Source organism: Mirounga leonina, unplaced genomic scaffold, assembly GCF_011800145.1.
Source record: "Mirounga leonina isolate KUSES-001 unplaced genomic scaffold, KU_Mleo_1.0 Mir_115, whole genome shotgun sequence".
NCBI lineage: Eukaryota > Metazoa > Chordata > Mammalia > Carnivora > Phocidae > Mirounga > Mirounga leonina.
In genome coordinates this window covers 67390773-67396464 of record NW_023270268.1, presented here as the reverse complement: position 1 = coordinate 67396464, position 5692 = coordinate 67390773, and the positions used below count along the sequence as shown (strand labels likewise).

The 5692-nt window shown below is 35.2% G+C and overlaps 1 pseudogene; it reads right to left on the bottom strand.

The window, feature by feature from the left end:
• Nucleotides 1-4494: 4494 nt before the first annotated feature.
• LOC118000704 lies at nucleotides 4495-5001 on the bottom strand (annotated as a pseudogene).
• Nucleotides 5002-5692: the final 691 nt, after the last annotated feature.

Below are 5692 nucleotides of genomic sequence, written 5' to 3'. Positions count from 1 at the left end.
TTCCTTCCTTCCTTCCTTCCTTCCTTCCTTCCTTCCTTCCTTCCTTCCTTCCTTCCTTCCTTTTCTTTTCCTTCCTTCCTTCCTCCCTTCCTTCCTTCCTTTTCCTCTCTCCCTTTCTCCCTCTTTCTTTCCTTTCTTCCTTCCTTCCTTCCCTCCTTCTACTTACTCCCTTTGGGAATCTGTGTGCCAAAGACTTGGTGTCATAACTACCTTCTCCCTCCTGCTAACCTGGCTGGCATGGCATATCCCAGCTACTCTGTGGGTTTTATGGAGCTGTGTGTCCTGCAGATGTATGGAATAAGTTGTGGTGTAGTTTTTTGGCACATAATAAACATGTTGCAACAGCAGCAGCAGCAGCAGCTAAATAAACAATTTTTTAGACTCTACAGGGTACAGCTAAAATTTCTTGAATACCTCTCTGATTTCTTTTAAGTTGTTATCCTTCAGATGTGTGTTTAATCTAATTCTGGATTTATCTAGATACATGAGATTCCCCTATGATCAGGACATCATGATAATTTGCTGCAGGTGGTCAGTGTATAATTCTCTTTCTCCTTAAATGGTTCTTGGCTAGATACACTGAATATGCTATGGAGTCCTGTTGGGCTCTGGAAGTAAGAGTTAATAAGAATAGCAGCAGGGTTTTTCTCTTCTATCTGCACATTTGTTAAGAATATTCTGATATTTTGAAACAGAATATTCCTAAATCAAGGAAAAAAATTCATTTAAACTTTGGAGAATTGTTAATATTTGGAAAAGATTCTAAGGAAAAAGATGCAAATGATCTATTTTCAATATCCAAACAATTTCCTAGACTGAAATAAGACAGTTGAATGAAAAGACAATACTTGGTTATAGCATAATATAACTAAAATATATTGTTTCAGAGACCAAATGTATTGTGTAGACATTTTATAAGTACTCATTCAAAAGAATAATGCATTAGTTCTATGTTTTATTTAAATCTTTTGGTAACTAAGTCCATTAAGATGAAAATATTTCAAAATATTTTAGTTCTAATAAAAAAATCCTGTTTTCTCCAAGATTTTAGATACATTTATGTCATCACCAATATTATTAAATAGCTTTATTATAGATTTGCTGCATATTTACTTTATAGAAGATCTACCAGGAATTTCCATAATTGAGTTTTTCTTGCAAAATACACTTTTAATTTGTGCTAACTCAGAAATAAATGAATGAGTGACAGAGGAATATGCCTTTGCAGGTAGGAAGCAATATTGTTAATTTCCCCCAAAGGAACAGTCGACCATGCCAGAAATGGCTAAATAATTAAAAGGGAAAAATAGAGAATGCACACACCTGTTGTAAGTAATTTGCCAAGTGAGTTTTATTATCAAAAGCTGTTTTCTTGGAGGTAACAGAGGAAACTGGTTGGTTTTGAAGATAAGATCTAGATAAATGGTCAAGAGACCAAATATAACAACATATAGTTTTATAGATCTGCTAGAATGATTTTTAGGTTCAAGTGACATAAAGCCTCTCTGATTCCTCCCCTCCTTCTAGGAATATAGAAAAAAAAATAATTTTTATTTACTATTTTTTCTTACATGGACATTCCAATCAAAATAGCCACCAAATATTAACTGATTATCTACTGAGGACCTGATAGTTCACTCAAGAGGATATAAATCTAATGAGAACTATAAAGGCTGAAGGGAGTAAGGACTCTTTCAAATGCTCTCTACTCTTAAATTCTACTTACTCATTTTTCTTTTTCTTACTAAGGGACTTCAATAATAATAATAATAATGATAATTCAAAAATATAAAATAAAAAAGCTCATTTATTTACTTGCTTTATTTTTCTTAATGGTATATATCACATATTTATATGTAAAATATAGATTGTATATAACATATAAACACAATGTATTATACATTGTGTATGTTACACAGTAATATTATTTAGACTTATATTTTTTAAAATATTGTAACATAAATACATATTTATGTACACATATATACATAAGCACATACATAATTCTAAATAGTATTACTAACTCTAAAAATATACACAGTGTTTCTTAAAAAATAAAGCAGTACAGATGAGTGGAGTTGCTAACGCTTCATTGTTGTTGTTGTTGTGGTTACTGATTTGCACTAAAATCTCCAATGAAAGAAATAGAGCTCCAGCATAAAATGAAGGGCCAAGTAAGGGTTCTCATTCTACTTGCTGGGTCATCCACTCAAACTATGCTTCTCCTACCTTCAACTATTATCAACGGTAACCATGAGATTCAACATTTTTTTCTTTTCTTTTCTATTGCCCTGCAAAAAAGCAGATGGAGGCAAAATGAGGAGACTGCAACTGTCCCCCTTTCTAATTTATAACATACAGTAACTGCCTTCTCCCCCGCCACACACACATACCCCAAAAATCACAATGCACATTATATAACAGAATCTCAGAAGGAAAATAAACAAACTCCCAGAAATATGGTAAAGCATGAACTTTTGTAGTACATTTGGAAAAGACTAAATAAAATTTAAAATCTAGTAGAGTTTCTTTGCTCTGCAGGATAAAAACTGGATTTTATAGTTGCATTTAGATAGAAAGGGAAAAAAAAATGAAGATGAGCCATGTATAATTTACCATGGCAGATTGTGTGCTTCTGCCTTCCCCTAATCATTTGGCTAACTCTGTAGCCTATCTACACCTAATTACCAACAGACCATGCCCTTGTAATAACTCTCTCCCCCTCCCATTCTCCCTCTGAGTGAAAATGTGGGAATAATTTTCACTTATGTCATCACCAGTGTGAGAGTTAGTTTCTTGGACAGGGTTTATTCATATTTGTGTCTCTGTGATACAGCATACTACCTGGCATTCCTGCCCTTTGTGAATATTCTCCCAACCTTTTCAAAATGTACCTGTAAAAACAATGTAGGTCTTAGTTTTTTAAAATGATCCAATTACAAATAAAATTCAATCTTAAAATTTTATAATTATACTTCAATATGAGTTGACACTAGGAGGTAACTAGATTTTATCAAAAAAAAAGCAAAGCTAAAAAAAACAAAACAAACAAACAACAAAGCAAAGCTAATTAAGTAATGGCAAATGAATTAATAAACTAAAACAGCACACTTTAACTTAATATTCTTCCATTGTATAGTTTCACTTAATAATGCAATCTGCTATTGAACACAGACTTAGTGTCTGCTTAATTTCATGCAAAATGTAATATATACAGACATTCAGTCAACAGGCACATATCATATTTTAATATTTGATGTTTAATATTAATTATTAATTTTATTTAATATTAAATGATTAAATATTAATTTTAATAATTTTATATTTTATTTTAATCATCATTATAAACAATCTAATTGAAAAGCAAATATCTATTTTGCATATTTCTTAAAGGATATTTTAGGTAATGAATATTAAAAATGACTGAGAAGATAACTTGAATGGAGCTTAAAAGCCTTTTAGGTTATTTAGCATTGAAAGTGTATCTCTTCTAATTCATTTTATAAAAGAAAAAGAAGGTATCAGGTCTGTCTTCTGAAAAGAATCATTATTCGAATAGACTAAAACACAGTTCTTTACCTGAAATTCTAATTTCTCACTTTATGCAAAACCAGCTATTAAATCTCTCCAACCCATTTTGGAAAAATAAGATCATATTAAACATTATTGAATTTAATTGCCCCTACCCACTGCACACAGAAAGCTAGAGGATTTAATTAGCACTACTACTCTGGATTGCAAAATAAGGGAAGCAAACTAATATTTATTGCCCATGTGTTGTTTGCCAGGTATTCACACCTATTTTTCATCTCCTCAAAACAAGTTTGCTAAGTATATATTATTTTACACACAAAAAGGAACATCTGAGATTTGGAAAGAGTGTATGATTTGCCTAATATCACAAAGCTCTTAAATAGCAAACCTATTATCAAATCTATGTGTGTCTGGCTATAAAGCCTGACTCCTTGTATAACCTACTACTTCATTCCTAATGTAGTTAATCATGTAAAATCTTGGGGCGCCTGGGTGGCTCAGTCGTTAAGCGTCTGCCTTCGGCTCAGGTCGTGATCCCGGTGGTCCTGGGATCGAGCCCCGCGTCGGGCTCCCTGCTCCGCGGGAAGCCTGCTTCTCCCTCTCCCACTCCCCCTGCTTGTGTTCCCTCTCTCACTGCCTCTCTCTCTGTCAAATAAATAAATAAAATCTTTAAAAAAAAAATCATGTAAAATCTTAAAATCTTACTTAAAATTTTTGTACACATCGACCTCTCAAGTGGGCTGTAAGATCTTCAATGACTTGGAACCTGAGATTCCAAAGGAATGAACTTTGAAATGTGGGAATGAAAGAGGAATCCTTCCTCTTTCAGGGAATGAAGCTCATCTAGAAAAATAGGCAACAAAAAGTACAGTGCAGTTTGGGTAATGCAGTTGGCTAGCTGGCTCCATGCAGGGCCTCACTGTGCTGCTAACCTCCCCACTCCACTCTTCCAGGGTGGGGCTAAGAGTAGTTGCCGAAGAGGCTTTCCTGAGGTCTAGCTAGTTTGTCCAAGAAGATTCCTTGTGGAGGGCTATGGGCAACTCTATAGTGCACAGTCCTCTCTCTTTGGCAATGATAATTGTAGGGAAAGAAGCAGATACTCACGCTGATTTCACAGGCTGTCTTCAGGATCTCATCAGCCTTGCTGTGCTCAATATCTTGGAAAACCACATCATTCACAGCTGGGACTTAGTCCCCTTCCTGAAGTTCTGCTTGATGTGCATCCGAGTCAGGAATCACGTTGGAGATAAAAATGTCTATCTGGGAAGCCTTTCCTCCTCAGATATTAAATCCCAACTGAGCTCCAGGGGACTACTTTGGTGTGACAATTCAGGGCAGAAACTGGGTCAACTTATTTTTGTAGTCTGGGTAATATACCCTTTCATGAGGAGGAATCCATGCTGGGGGATTCTCATAGGCAGGCAGGAAAACCTCCGGCTAGTCATCGTAAGGAATCTGGCCGTCCATCTCTAGCAGGTCCCCTCAGGCGTCGGGGGCCTCGGGCTCCACTCACTGACAATTCAATCTGGAAACTGGAAGCAGATGCTTAGATGGATCCAAAAGGGTGGGTTCAGGGTGCAGCATTCAGGCCCTCCCCTTCCCCATGCACCAAGATCTTTTATGTCTTATTCACCACCATATTGCCAAGTGCCTAGAACTGCCTGATATATACTAGTTCTCAATGAACATTTATTGAATAAATGAATGGGTGGATAAAGAGATGTTATATTCATGGATAATGAAAAAAAGGCTGGGGGAGCATAAAAATTCTAAACGCCAAAATTAGGAATAAACAGAACTCAGTTGATAGAAATAGGTGTCTACAAACTGTGTGGCATACATTTATCAATGGCTAACACATAAGCACTGATTTATAAAATACACATTCAGGAGTTCTTCAGAGTGATTTTTCTTTTTCCCAATCATCAAGACATGTTTAAGGACTAGTGGCTTCAACTTATATTGAAATGTGTGAACCAGCTAGACTTTCAAATATTTCTACTCAAGTAAGCATGAAATTAACTGAGATGCATTATATTCTTCCACACAATGTCAGTATGAAATTCAAATCCATCACTGAATGTGGCTAAATTGTGCTTTACAGTTGTTGTATTGTGGTACTAACTGAAGATATGACCCAATCAAACACCATCATAAT